The sequence below is a fragment of the Carassius gibelio genome, chromosome B19 (genome assembly GCF_023724105.1).
Source record: "Carassius gibelio isolate Cgi1373 ecotype wild population from Czech Republic chromosome B19, carGib1.2-hapl.c, whole genome shotgun sequence".
Lineage (NCBI taxonomy): Eukaryota > Metazoa > Chordata > Actinopteri > Cypriniformes > Cyprinidae > Carassius > Carassius gibelio.
This window is the reverse complement of record NC_068414.1, coordinates 4379147-4394791: the sequence shown is the minus strand read 5'-3', so window position 1 is coordinate 4394791 and position 15645 is coordinate 4379147. Positions and strand designations below refer to the sequence as shown.

The 15645-nt window shown below is 46.3% G+C and overlaps 1 non-coding gene and 2 pseudogenes across 1 annotated transcript; all 3 read left to right on the top strand.

Moving 5' to 3' along the window:
- The first annotated feature begins 1386 nt into the window (after positions 1 to 1386).
- LOC127979967 (U5 spliceosomal RNA) lies at positions 1387 to 1502 on the top strand. Its single transcript, XR_008159011.1, has one exon. It is a non-coding gene; the product is annotated as a U5 spliceosomal RNA (small nuclear RNA).
- A 4693-nt stretch (positions 1503 to 6195) lies between these two features.
- LOC127981055 (uncharacterized) lies at positions 6196 to 6231 on the top strand (annotated as a pseudogene).
- Positions 6232 to 11429: 5198 nt separating this feature from the next.
- On the top strand, positions 11430 to 11465 carry LOC127981054 (uncharacterized; annotated as a pseudogene).
- Positions 11466 to 15645: the final 4180 nt, after the last annotated feature.

Below are 15645 nucleotides of genomic sequence, written 5' to 3'. Positions count from 1 at the left end.
TTAATTGCGCTTTAAACAAAAAGTATTGTGTCAATGCAACTGAACAACATTTATTAGGAACACAGTGCGTCAATAAAGCTACTGACTTCCGCCTGCGTTGGTGGTATAGTGGTGAGCATAGCTGCCTTCCAAGCAGTTGACCCGGGTTCGATTCCCGGCCAACGCATGTCCTTTGGCTCGGGCTGACGTCGAAGCAGAACTCCTTCTGTGACCTGCGACTCCAACCAAACTTTTTGGATGGATCATTCGGAAGATGCAAAGAACCAGCTCTCCCCGTCGGGGAATCGAACCACGGTCTTCCGCGTGACAGGCGGAGATACTGTCCACTATACTAACGAGGAGCCGTGCATGCTGCCGTTTCCCCCCCAACTGACGGCACTGCACTGACATAACTAAACAATGCATGGCTTCTTCTGACGCAGACCCAGCCCTAGCACCGTAAAATTTCTGATGGACCCATCATTAGCTGAAGTCGCATAACACTTGGAACACTACCCGTAGCAGGGGTCATTGTTTGGACTCTTTTTTTTTTTTTTTAAATTGCGCTTTAAACAAAAAGTATTGCGTCAATGCAACTGAACAACATTAATTAGGAACACAGTGCGTCAAAAAGCAAAATGACAGTTAAAGGCATTTCGTTATTGAACTCTTTGATGACATCATTCAGCTAAGTTCAGTTTAAATAGTATCTGTGCAATAATTTGCAATCAAGTCAACGATATCGCTGTACATGAAGTGTCCCCAGCTCCGCCTGCCAGAAGCGACAGAGGGAAGAAACCAAAATTCGATCGGTGAAAGGATGGAGAAAAAACCCGGTGAGAAACCAGGCTCAGTCGGGGAGACAGTTCTCCCCTTGTCAGACGAAACCAGTAGATCAGCTCCAGGCTGCAGGAATGTCAGACTGTGCAGAAGAATCATCTGTTTCCTGTGGTCTTGTCCAGGTGGTCTTTACAGGGGATTTGTATCTGCGGCTCATCTAGTTGTCACGGTCTCCGCTGTGTTTCTGGGCCATAGAGGTCCTTTCTAGGTGTTGATCCACCATCTTCTCTGGATACGGACTGGATCCGATTGACTGAAGCGGATACAGACTGGATCTGGTGGCTACGGTGACCTCGGAATAAGGGATTTCTTTAAAAGACTTTTTTTTTTCATATAAGATTTTATCCAACTTTTCAGATAGAGGCATGAGAAAGAGATTGCCTTGATTGGGCTTTTGGTTATTGGTGGACCGAGAGGACTTTTTTGAGTTTTACTCCTCCCTTTTGGAGTGGGGGGGGGGGGGGGTGCTGACGAAACACATGTGGGCAGGCATTGTCACCCTTGATGACCCTTGGCGAGCGTAGTAGTTTAACAGAGGCAGCGCACAGGCCTGAGGGTTTGGAGACACAGCTCGAGTTTCTCTTCATTGTCGCATAAATCTTTCGCCTTTTACTAAAGATTTCCGTGGAGGGGAACTTTTGCGAGTTATCTGTATTTTTGGGTGCTCTGCTCACAGCAGAGCTACATCGAAATGTCAAGAGCAGAATCAGTTTGACCGTCCGGCAGCATGCTGCGAGAGGGCTTGCCACTGGTCATCGTCTGAATAGGCACTCTCTGCGTTTGACCACTTCGTGTTTATTTAGCCGGATGGGAAGGCAGCGCTTTCTTGTACGTGACGGGATGCAAATTCTTGAAGGCTCTCTTTAGTGACGGGTCCAAACAAAGATCTCATCTGCTCCTCTAGCCCTATCGGCGACTCGTGCACTTCGAGCCTTCTTAGTGACGGCGCAAGTTGCTGACTGCTGACTGCGTTGGTGGTATAGTGGTGAGCATAGCTGCCTTCCAAGCAGTTGACCCGGATTCGATTCCCGGCCAACGCATGTCCTTTGGCTCGGGCTGACGTCGAAGCAGAACTCCCTCTGAGACCTGTGCCTCCACCCAAAACTTTTGGATGGAATAATTTCGGATGGACCCATCATTAGCTGAAGTCGCATAATACTTGCAACACTACCCGTAGCAGGGATCATTGTTTGGACTCTTTTTTTTATTTTTATTTTTTTTTAAATTGCGCTTTAAACAAAAAGTATTGTGTCAATGCAACTGAACAACATTTATTAGGAACACAGTGCGTCAAAAAGCAAAATGACAGTTAAAGGCATTTCGTTATTGAACTCTTTGATGACATCATTCAGCTAAGTTCAGTTTAAATAGTATCTGTGCAATAATTTGCAATCAAGTCAACGATATCGCTGTACATGAAGTGTCCCCAGCTCCGCCTGCCAGAAGCGACAGAGGGAAGAAACCAAAACTCGATCGGTGAAAGGATGGAGAAAAAACCCGGTGAGAAACCAGGCTCAGTCGGGGAGACAGTTCTCCCCTTGTCAGACGAAACCAGTAGATCAGCTCCAGGCTGCAGGAATGTCAGACTGTGCAGAAGAATCATCTGTTTCCTGTGGTCTTGTCCAGGTGGTCTTTACAGGGGATTTGTATCTGCGGCTCATCTAGTTGTCACGGTCTCCGCTGTGTTTCTGGGCCATAGAGGTCCTTTCTAGGTGTTGATCCACCATCTTCTCTGGATACGGACTGGATCCGGGTGACTGAAGCGGATACAGACTGGATCTGGTGGCTACGGTGACCTCGGAATAAGGGATTTCTTTAAAAGACTTTTTTTTTCATATAAGATTTTATCCAACTTTTCAGATAGAGGCATGAGAAAGAGATTGCCTTGATTGGGCTTTTGGTTATTATAGGCACTCTCTGCGTTTGACCACTTCGTGTTTATTTAGCCGGATGGGAAGGCAGCGCTTTCTTGTACGTGACGGGATGCAAATTCTTGAAGGCTCTCTTTAGTGACGGGTCCAAACAAAGATCTCATCTGCTCCTCTAGCCCTATCGGCGACTCGTGCACTTCGAGCCTTCTTAGTGACGGCGCAAGTTGCTGACTGCTGACTGCGTTGGTGGTATAGTGGTGAGCATAGCTGCCTTCCAAGCAGTTGACCCCGGATTCGATTCCCGGCCAACGCATATGCTTTGGCTCGGGCTGACGTCGAAGCAGAACTCCCTCTGTGACCTGTGCCTCCACCCAAAACTTTTGGATGGAATAATTTCGGATGGACCCATCATTAGCTGAAGTCGCATAACACTTGCAACACTACCGGTAGCAGGGGTCATTGTTTGGACTCTTTTTTTTTTTTTTTTTTTTTTTTAATTGCGCTTTAAACAAAAAGTATTTTGTCAATGCAACTGAACAACATTTATTAGGAACACAGTGCATCAATAAAGCTACTGACTTCCGCCTGCGTTGGTGGTATAGTGGTGAGCATAGCTGCCTTCCAAGCAGTTGACCCGGGTTCGATTCCCGGCCAACGCATGTCCTTTGGCTCGGGCTGACGTCGAAGCAGAACTCCTTCTGTGACCTGCGACTCCAACCAAACTTTTTGGATGGATCATTCGGAAGACGAAAAGAACCAGCTCTCCCCGTCGGGGAATCGAACCCCGGTCTTCCGCGTGACAGGCGGAGATACTGTCCACTATACTAACGAGGAGCCGTGCATGTTTCCGTTTCCCCCCCAACTGACGGCACTGCACTGACATAACTAAACAATGCATGGCTTCTTCTGACGCAGACCCAGCCCTAGCACCGTAAAATTTCTGATGGACCCATCATTAGCTGAAGTCGCATAACACTTGGAACACTACCCGTAGCAGGGGTCATTGTTTGGACTCTTTTTTTTTTTTTTTAAATTGCGCTTTAAACAAAAAGTATTGCGTCAATGCAACTGAACAACATTAATTAGGAACACAGTGCGTCAAAAAGCAAAATGACAGTTAAAGGCATTTCGTTATTGAACTCTTTGATGACATCATTCAGCTAAGTTCAGTTTAAATAGTATCTGTGCAATAATTTGCAATCAAGTCAACGATATCGCTGTACATGAAGTGTCCCCAGCTCCGCCTGCCAGAAGCGACAGAGGGAAGAAACCAAAACTCGATCGGTGAAAGGATGGAGAAAAAACCCGGTGAGAAACCAGGCTCAGTCGGGGAGACAGTTCTCCCCTTGTCAGACGAAACCAGTAGATCAGCTCCAGGCTGCAGGAATGTCAGACTGTGCAGAAGAATCATCTGTTTCCTGTGGTCTTGTCCAGGTGGTCTTTACAGGGGATTTGTATCTGCGGCTCATCTAGTTGTCACGGTCTCCGCTGTGTTTCTGGGCCATAGAGGTCCTTTCTAGGTGTTGATCCACCATCTTCTCTGGATACGGACTGGATCCGATTGACTGAAGCGGATACAGACTGGATCTGGTGGCTACGGTGACCTCGGAATAAGGGATTTCTTTAAAAGACTTTTTTTTTGATATAAGATTTTATCCAACTTTTCAGATAGAGGCATGAGAAAGAGATTGCCTTGATTGGGCTTTTGGTTATTATAGGCACTCTCTGCGTTTGACCACTTCGTGTTTATTTAGCCGGATGGGAAGGCAGCGCTTTCTTGTACGTGACGGGATGCAAATTCTTGAAGGCTCTCTTTAGTGACGGGTCCAAACAAAGATCTCATCTGCTCCTCTAGCCCTATCGGCGACTCGTGCACTTCGAGCCTTCTTAGTGACGGCGCAAGTTGCTGACTGCTGACTGCGTTGGTGGTATAGTGGTGAGCATAGCTGCCTTCCAAGCAGTTGACCCCGGATTCGATTCCCGGCCAACGCATATGCTTTGGCTCGGGCTGACGTCGAAGCAGAACTCCCTCTGTGACCTGTGCCTCCACCCAAAACTTTTGGATGGAATAATTTCGGATGGACCCATCATTAGCTGAAGTCGCATAACACTTGCAACACTACCGGTAGCAGGGGTCATTGTTTGGACTCTTTTTTTTTTTTTTTTTTTTTTTTAATTGCGCTTTAAACAAAAAGTATTTTGTCAATGCAACTGAACAACATTTATTAGGAACACAGTGCGTCAATAAAGCTACTGACTTCCGCCTGCGTTGGTGGTATAGTGGTGAGCATAGCTGCCTTCCAAGCAGTTGACCCGGGTTCGATTCCCGGCGAACGCATGTCCTTTGGCTCGGGCTGACGTTGAAGCAGAACTCCTTCTGTGACCTGCGACTCCAACCAAACTTTTTGGATGGATCATTCGGAAGACGAAAAGAACCAGCTCTCCCCGTCGGGGAATCGAACCCCGGTCTTCCGCGTGACAGGCGGAGATACTGTCCACTATACTAACGAGGAGCCGTGCATGCTGCCGTTTCCCCCCCAACTGACGGCACTGCACTGACATAACTAAACAATGCATGGCTTCTTCTGACGCAGACCCAGCCCTAGCACCGTAAAATTTCTGATGGACCCATCATTAGCTGAAGTCGCATAACACTTGGAACACTACCCGTAGCAGGGGTCATTGTTTGGACTCTTTTTTTTTTTTTTTAAATTGCGCTTTAAACAAAAAGTATTGCGTCAATGCAACTGAACAACATTAATTAGGAACACAGTGCATCAAAAAGCAAAATGACAGTTAAAGGCATTTCGTTATTGAACTCTTTGATGACATCATTCAGCTAAGTTCAGTTTAAATAGTATCTGTGCAATAATTTGCAATCAAGTCAACGATATCGCTGTACATGAAGTGTCCCCAGCTCCGCCTGCCAGAAGCGACAGAGGGAAGAAACCAAAACTCGATCGGTGAAAGGATGGAGAAAAAACCCGGTGAGAAACCAGGCTCAGTCGGGGAGACAGTTCTCCCCTTGTCAGACGAAACCAGTAGATCAGCTCCAGGCTGCAGGAATGTCAGACTGTGCAGAAGAATCATCTGTTTCCTGTGGTCTTGTCCAGGTGGTCTTTACAGGGGATTTGTATCTGCGGCTCATCTAGTTGTCACGGTCTCCGCTGTGTTTCTGGGCCATAGAGGTCCTTTCTAGGTGTTGATCCACCATCTTCTCTGGATACGGACTGGATCCGATTGACTGAAGCGGATACAGACTGGATCTGGTGGCTACGGTGACCTCGGAATAAGGGATTTCTTTAAAATACTTTTTTTTTTCATATAAGATTTTATCCAACTTTTCAGATAGAGGCATGAGAAAGAGATTGCCTTGATTGGGCTTTTGGTTATTGGTGGACCGAGAGGACTTTTTTGAGTTTTACTCCTCCCTTTTGGAGTAGTTTAACAGAGGCAGCGCACAGGCCCGAGGGTTTGGAGACACAGCTCGAGTTTCTCTTCATTGTCGCATAAATCTTTCGCCTTTTACTAAAGATTTCCGGCAGCATGCTGCGAGAGGGCTTGCCACTGGTCATCGTCTGAATAGGCACTCTCTGCGTTTGACCACTTCGTGTTTATTTAGCCGGATGGGAAGGCAGCGCTTTCTTGTACGTGACGGGATGCAAATTCTTGAAGGCTCTCTTTAGTGACGGGTCCAAACAAAGATCTCATCTGCTCCTCTAGCCCTATCGGCGACTCGTGCACTTCGAGCCTTCTTAGTGACGGCGCAAGTTGCTGACTGCTGACTGCGTTGGTGGTATAGTGGTGAGCATAGCTGCCTTCCAAGCAGTTGACCCCGGATTCGATTCCCGGCCAACGCATATGCTTTGGCTCGGGCTGACGTCGAAGCAGAACTCCCTCTGTGACCTGTGCCTCCACCCAAAACTTTTGGATGGAATAATTTCGGATGGACCCATCATTAGCTGAAGTCGCATAACACTTGCAACACTACCGGTAGCAGGGGTCATTGTTTGGACTCTTTTTTTTTTTTTTTTTTTTTTTTAATTGCGCTTTAAACAAAAAGTATTTTGTCAATGCAACTGAACAACATTTATTAGGAACACAGTGCGTCAATAAAGCTACTGACTTCCGCCTGCGTTGGTGGTATAGTGGTGAGCATAGCTGCCTTCCAAGCAGTTGACCCGGGTTCGATTCCCGGCCAACGCATGTCCTTTGGCTCGGGCTGACGTTGAAGCAGAACTCCTTCTGTGACCTGCGACTCCAACCAAACTTTTTGGATGGATCATTCGGAAGACGAAAAGAACCAGCTCTCCCCGTCGGGGAATCGAACCCCGGTCTTCCGCGTGACAGGCGGAGATACTGTCCACTATACTAACGAGGAGCCGTGCATGCTGCCGTTTCCCCCCCAACTGACGGCACTGCACTGACATAACTAAACAATGCATGGCTTCTTCTGACGCAGACCCAGCCCTAGCACCGTAAAATTTCTGATGGACCCATCATTAGCTGAAGTCGCATAACACTTGGAACACTACCCGTAGCAGGGGTCATTGTTTGGACTCTTTTTTTTTTTTTTTTAAATTGCGCTTTAAACAAAAAGTATTGCGTCAATGCAACTGAACAACATTAATTAGGAACACAGTGCGTCAAAAAGCAAAATGACAGTTAAAGGCATTTCGTTATTGAACTCTTTGATGACATCATTCAGCTAAGTTCAGTTTAAATAGTATCTGTGCAATAATTTGCAATCAAGTCAACGATATCGCTGTACATGAAGTGTCCCCAGCTCCGCCTGCCAGAAGCGACAGAGGCAAGAAACCAAAACTCGATCGGTGAAAGGATGGAGAAAAAACCCGGTGAGAAACCAGGCTCAGTCGGGGAGACAGTTCTCCCCTTGTCAGACGAAACAGGTAGATTAGCTCCAGGCTGCAGGAATGTCAGACTGTGCAGAAGAATCATCTGTTTCCTGTGGTCTTGTCCAGGTGGTCTTTACAGGGGATTTGTATCTGCGGCTCATCTAGTTGTCACGGTCTCCGCTGTGTTTCTGGGCCATAGAGGTCCTTTCTAGGTGTTGATCCACCATCTTCTCTGGATACGGACTGGATCCGGGTGACTGAAGCGGATACAGACTGGATCTGGTGGCTACGGTGACCTCGGAATAAGGGATTTCTTTAAAAGACTTTTTTTTCATATAAGATTTTATCCAACTTTTCAGATAGAGGCATGAGAAAGAGATTGCCTTGATTGGGCTTTTGGTTATTATAGGCACTCTCTGCGTTTGACCACTTCGTGTTTATTTAGCTGGATGGGAAGGCAGCGCTTTCTTGTACGTGACGGGATGCAAATTCTTGAAGGCTCTCTTTAGTGACGGGTCCAAACAAAGATCTCATCTGCTCCTCTAGCCCTATCGGCGACTCGTGCACTTCGAGCCTTCTTAGTGACGGCGCAAGTTGCTGACTGCTGACTGCGTTGGTGGTATAGTGGTGAGCATAGCTGTCTTCCAAGCAGTTGACCCCGGATTCGATTCCCGGCCAACGCATATGCTTTGGCTCGGGCTGACGTCGAAGCAGAACTCCCTCTGTGACCTGTGCCTCCACCCAAAACTTTTGGATGGAATAATTTCGGATGGACCCATCATTAGCTGAAGTCGCATAACACTTGCAACACTACCGGTAGCAGGGGTCATTGTTTGGACTCTTTTTTTTTTTTTTTTTTTTTTTAATTGCGCTTTAAACAAAAAGTATTGTGTCAATGCAACTGAACAACATTTATTAGGAACACAGTGCGTCAATAAAGCTACTGACTTCCGCCTGCGTTGGTGGTATAGTGGTGAGCATAGCTGCCTTCCAAGCAGTTGACCCGGGTTCGATTCCCGGCCAACGCATGTCCTTTGGCTCGGGCTGACGTCGAAGCAGAACTCCTTCTGTGACCTGCGACTCCAACCAAACTTTTTGGATGGATCATTCGGAAGACGAAAAGAACCAGCTCTCCCCGTCGGGGAATCGAACCCCGGTCTTCCGCGTGACAGGCGGAGATACTGTCCACTATACTAACGAGGAGCCGTGCATGCTGCCGTTTCCCCCCCAACTGACGGCACTGCACTGACATAACTAAACAATGCATGGCTTCTTCTGACGCAGACCCAGCCCTAGCACCGTAAAATTTCTGATGGACCCATCATTAGCTGAAGTCGCATAACACTTGGAACACTACCCGTAGCAGGGGTCATTGTTTGGACTCTTTTTTTTTTTTTTTTTTTTTTTTAAATTGCGCTTTAAACAAAAAGTATTGCGTCAATGCAACTGAACAACATTAATTAGGAACACAGTGCGTCAAAAAGCAAAATGACAGTTAAAGGCATTTCGTTATTGAACTCTTTGATGACATCATTCAGCTAAGTTCAGTTTAAATAGTATCTGTGCAATAATTTGCAATCAAGTCAACGATATCGCTGTACATGAAGTGTCCCCAGCTCCGCCTGCCAGAAGCGACAGAGGGAAGAAACCAAAACTCGATCGGTGAAAGGATGGAGAAAAAACCCGGTGAGAAACCAGGCTCAGTCGGGGAGACAGTTCTCCCCTTGTCAGACGAAACCAGTAGATCAGCTCCAGGCTGCAGGAATGTCAGACTGTGCAGAAGAATCATCTGTTTCCTGTGGTCTTGTCCAGGTGGTCTTTACAGGGGATTTGTATCTGCGGCTCATCTAGTTGTCACGGTCTCCGCTGTGTTTCTGGGCCATAGAGGTCCTTTCTAGGTGTTGATCCACCATCTTCTCTGGATACGGACTGGATCCGATTGACTGAAGCGGATACAGACTGGATCTGGTGGCTACGGTGACCTCGGAATAAGGGATTTCTTTAAAAGACTTTTTTTTTCATATAAGATTTTATCCAACTTTTCAGATAGAGGCATGAGAAAGAGATTGCCTTGATTGGGCTTTTGGTTATTATAGGCACTCTCTGCGTTTGACCACTTCGTGTTTATTTAGCCGGATGGGAAGGCAGCGCTTTCTTGTACGTGACGGGATGCAAATTCTTGAAGGCTCTCTTTAGTGACGGGTCCAAACAAAGATCTCATCTGCTCCTCTAGCCCTATCGGCGACTCGTGCACTTCGAGCCTTCTTAGTGACGGCGCAAGTTGCTGACTGCTGACTGCGTTGGTGGTATAGTGGTGAGCATAGCTGCCTTCCAAGCAGTTGACCCCGGATTCGATTCCCGGCCAACGCATATGCTTTGGCTCGGGCTGACGTCGAAGCAGAACTCCCTCTGTGACCTGTGCCTCCACCCAAAACTTTTGGATGGAATAATTTCGGATGGACCCATCATTAGCTGAAGTCGCATAACACTTGCAACACTACCGGTAGCAGGGGTCATTGTTTGGACTCTTTTTTTTTTTTTTTTTTTTTTTTAATTGCGCTTTAAACAAAAAGTATTTTGTCAATGCAACTGAACAACATTTATTAGGAACACAGTGCGTCAATAAAGCTACTGACTTCCGCCTGCGTTGGTGGTATAGTGGTGAGCATAGCTGCCTTCCAAGCAGTTGACCCGGGTTCGATTCCCGGCCAACGCATGTCCTTTGGCTCGGGCTGACGTTGAAGCAGAACTCCTTCTGTGACCTGCGACTCCAACCAAACTTTTTGGATGGATCATTCGGAAGACGAAAAGAACCAGCTCTCCCCGTCGGGGAATCGAACCCCGGTCTTCCGCGTGACAGGCGGAGATACTGTCCACTATACTAACGAGGAGCCGTGCATGCTGCCGTTTCCCCCCCAACTGACGGCACTGCACTGACATAACTAAACAATGCATGGCTTCTTCTGACGCAGACCCAGCCCTAGCACCGTAAAATTTCTGATGGACCCATCATTAGCTGAAGTCGCATAACACTTGGAACACTACCCGTAGCAGGGGTCATTGTTTGGACTCTTTTTTTTTTTTTTTAAATTGCGCTTTAAACAAAAAGTATTGCGTCAATGCAACTGAACAACATTAATTAGGAACACAGTGCATCAAAAAGCAAAATGACAGTTAAAGGCATTTCGTTATTGAACTCTTTGATGACATCATTCAGCTAAGTTCAGTTTAAATAGTATCTGTGCAATAATTTGCAATCAAGTCAACGATATCGCTGTACATGAAGTGTCCCCAGCTCCGCCTGCCAGAAGCGACAGAGGGAAGAAACCAAAACTCGATCGGTGAAAGGATGGAGAAAAAACCCGGTGAGAAACCAGGCTCAGTCGGGGAGACAGTTCTCCCCTTGTCAGACGAAACCAGTAGATCAGCTCCAGGCTGCAGGAATGTCAGACTGTGCAGAAGAATCATCTGTTTCCTGTGGTCTTGTCCAGGTGGTCTTTACAGGGGATTTGTATCTGCGGCTCATCTAGTTGTCACGGTCTCCGCTGTGTTTCTGGGCCATAGAGGTCCTTTCTAGGTGTTGATCCACCATCTTCTCTGGATACGGACTGGATCCGATTGACTGAAGCGGATACAGACTGGATCTGGTGGCTACGGTGACCTCGGAATAAGGGATTTCTTTAAAATACTTTTTTTTTTCATATAAGATTTTATCCAACTTTTCAGATAGAGGCATGAGAAAGAGATTGCCTTGATTGGGCTTTTGGTTATTGGTGGACCGAGAGGACTTTTTTGAGTTTTACTCCTCCCTTTTGGAGTAGTTTAACAGAGGCAGCGCACAGGCCCGAGGGTTTGGAGACACAGCTCGAGTTTCTCTTCATTGTCGCATAAATCTTTCGCCTTTTACTAAAGATTTCCGGCAGCATGCTGCGAGAGGGCTTGCCACTGGTCATCGTCTGAATAGGCACTCTCTGCGTTTGACCACTTCGTGTTTATTTAGCCGGATGGGAAGGCAGCGCTTTCTTGTACGTGACGGGATGCAAATTCTTGAAGGCTCTCTTTAGTGACGGGTCCAAACAAAGATCTCATCTGCTCCTCTAGCCCTATCGGCGACTCGTGCACTTCGAGCCTTCTTAGTGACGGCGCAAGTTGCTGACTGCTGACTGCGTTGGTGGTATAGTGGTGAGCATAGCTGCCTTCCAAGCAGTTGACCCCGGATTCGATTCCCGGCCAACGCATATGCTTTGGCTCGGGCTGACGTCGAAGCAGAACTCCCTCTGTGACCTGTGCCTCCACCCAAAACTTTTGGATGGAATAATTTCGGATGGACCCATCATTAGCTGAAGTCGCATAACACTTGCAACACTACCGGTAGCAGGGGTCATTGTTTGGACTCTTTTTTTTTTTTTTTTTTTTTTTTAATTGCGCTTTAAACAAAAAGTATTTTGTCAATGCAACTGAACAACATTTATTAGGAACACAGTGCGTCAATAAAGCTACTGACTTCCGCCTGCGTTGGTGGTATAGTGGTGAGCATAGCTGCCTTCCAAGCAGTTGACCCGGGTTCGATTCCCGGCCAACGCATGTCCTTTGGCTCGGGCTGACGTTGAAGCAGAACTCCTTCTGTGACCTGCGACTCCAACCAAACTTTTTGGATGGATCATTCGGAAGACGAAAAGAACCAGCTCTCCCCGTCGGGGAATCGAACCCCGGTCTTCCGCGTGACAGGCGGAGATACTGTCCACTATACTAACGAGGAGCCGTGCATGCTGCCGTTTCCCCCCCAACTGACGGCACTGCACTGACATAACTAAACAATGCATGGCTTCTTCTGACGCAGACCCAGCCCTAGCACCGTAAAATTTCTGATGGACCCATCATTAGCTGAAGTCGCATAACACTTGGAACACTACCCGTAGCAGGGGTCATTGTTTGGACTCTTTTTTTTTTTTTTTTAAATTGCGCTTTAAACAAAAAGTATTGCGTCAATGCAACTGAACAACATTAATTAGGAACACAGTGCGTCAAAAAGCAAAATGACAGTTAAAGGCATTTCGTTATTGAACTCTTTGATGACATCATTCAGCTAAGTTCAGTTTAAATAGTATCTGTGCAATAATTTGCAATCAAGTCAACGATATCGCTGTACATGAAGTGTCCCCAGCTCCGCCTGCCAGAAGCGACAGAGGCAAGAAACCAAAACTCGATCGGTGAAAGGATGGAGAAAAAACCCGGTGAGAAACCAGGCTCAGTCGGGGAGACAGTTCTCCCCTTGTCAGACGAAACAGGTAGATTAGCTCCAGGCTGCAGGAATGTCAGACTGTGCAGAAGAATCATCTGTTTCCTGTGGTCTTGTCCAGGTGGTCTTTACAGGGGATTTGTATCTGCGGCTCATCTAGTTGTCACGGTCTCCGCTGTGTTTCTGGGCCATAGAGGTCCTTTCTAGGTGTTGATCCACCATCTTCTCTGGATACGGACTGGATCCGGGTGACTGAAGCGGATACAGACTGGATCTGGTGGCTACGGTGACCTCGGAATAAGGGATTTCTTTAAAAGACTTTTTTTTCATATAAGATTTTATCCAACTTTTCAGATAGAGGCATGAGAAAGAGATTGCCTTGATTGGGCTTTTGGTTATTATAGGCACTCTCTGCGTTTGACCACTTCGTGTTTATTTAGCTGGATGGGAAGGCAGCGCTTTCTTGTACGTGACGGGATGCAAATTCTTGAAGGCTCTCTTTAGTGACGGGTCCAAACAAAGATCTCATCTGCTCCTCTAGCCCTATCGGCGACTCGTGCACTTCGAGCCTTCTTAGTGACGGCGCAAGTTGCTGACTGCTGACTGCGTTGGTGGTATAGTGGTGAGCATAGCTGTCTTCCAAGCAGTTGACCCCGGATTCGATTCCCGGCCAACGCATATGCTTTGGCTCGGGCTGACGTCGAAGCAGAACTCCCTCTGTGACCTGTGCCTCCACCCAAAACTTTTGGATGGAATAATTTCGGATGGACCCATCATTAGCTGAAGTCGCATAACACTTGCAACACTACCGGTAGCAGGGGTCATTGTTTGGACTCTTTTTTTTTTTTTTTTTTTTTTAATTGCGCTTTAAACAAAAAGTATTGTGTCAATGCAACTGAACAACATTTATTAGGAACACAGTGCGTCAATAAAGCTACTGACTTCCGCCTGCGTTGGTGGTATAGTGGTGAGCATAGCTGCCTTCCAAGCAGTTGACCCGGGTTCGATTCCCGGCCAACGCATGTCCTTTGGCTCGGGCTGACGTCGAAGCAGAACTCCTTCTGTGAGCTGCGACTCCAACCAAACTTTTTGGATGGATCATTCGGAAGACGAAAAGAACCAGCTCTCCCCGTCGGGGAATCGAACCCCGGTCTTCCGCGTGACAGGCGGAGATACTGTCCACTATACTAACGAGGAGCCGTGCATGCTGCCGTTTCCCCCCCAACTGACGGCACTGCACTGACATAACTAAACAATGCATGGCTTCTTCTGACGCAGACCCAGCCCTAGCACCGTAAAATTTCTGATGGACCCATCATTAGCTGAAGTCGCATAACACTTGGAACACTACCCGTAGCAGGGGTCATTGTTTGGACTCTTTTTTTTTTTTTTTTTTTTTTTTAAATTGCGCTTTAAACAAAAAGTATTGCGTCAATGCAACTGAACAACATTAATTAGGAACACAGTGCGTCAAAAAGCAAAATGACAGTTAAAGGCATTTCGTTATTGAACTCTTTGATGACATCATTCAGCTAAGTTCAGTTTAAATAGTATCTGTGCAATAATTTGCAATCAAGTCAACGATATCGCTGTACATGAAGTGTCCCCAGCTCCGCCTGCCAGAAGCGACAGAGGGAAGAAACCAAAACTCGATCGGTGAAAGGATGGAGAAAAAACCCGGTGAGAAACCAGGCTCAGTCGGGGAGACAGTTCTCCCCTTGTCAGACGAAACCAGTAGATCAGCTCCAGGCTGCAGGAATGTCAGACTGTGCAGAAGAATCATCTGTTTCCTGTGGTCTTGTCCAGGTGGTCTTTACAGGGGATTTGTATCTGCGGCTCATCTAGTTGTCACGGTCTCCGCTGTGTTTCTGGGCCATAGAGGTCCTTTCTAGGTGTTGATCCACCATCTTCTCTGGATACGGACTGGATCCGGGTGACTGAAGCGGATACAGACTGGATCTGGTGGCTACGGTGACCTCGGAATAAGGGATTTCTTTAAAAGACTTTTTTTTTCATATAAGATTTTATCCAACTTTTCAGATAGAGGCATGAGAAAGAGATTGACTTGATTGGGCTTTTGGTTATTATAGGCACTCTCTGCGTTTGACCACTTCGTGTTTATTTAGCCGGATGGGAAGGCAGCGCTTTCTTGTACGTGACGGGATGCAAATTCTTGAAGGCTCTCTTTAGTGACGGGTCCAAACAAAGATCTCATCTGCTCCTCTAGCCCTATCGGCGACTCGTGCACTTCGAGCCTTCTTAGTGACGGCGCAAGTTGCTGACTGCTGACTGCGTTGGTGGTATAGTGGTGAGCATAGCTGCCTTCCAAGCAGTGGCCAGTCGCGGATAGGTGTAGAGCGCTGACTAGCCAATAGAAACGAAGGAAATTGCAGGGAGGCGGGACGAGTAAAATACACAGAATTAGAGGTTCGAATCCCGTCTCGGCCACAAATACTATAAAATGAGTTCGTATTCGTTTTTTCATCTAGATACACTTTAATTATGATTAACATATAATAAACAAACTTTGTGAACAGATAAAATAAATCTTGTAATAACTCTTTTTTGTACGATGTACAAAATGTGCAACAATCTTAATAAACATGTACATTATAATAGGGAATAGTTATTTTTAATATAGAAAATTTTGAATAATTAAAAATAACATTTTGATAATGGTTCAGGCCTTTATTTTTAAAGAGACATCTATTTATATTTGTATAACTGTGCACAGAAAACCCATATATATAAAATAAAACAAAAACTCATTTTATAATACTTATTTATAACTTATTTATAATAGAGTAATATACTTAAAAATGAAAATAAAAATTAACCAAAATAAATAATAATAAATATA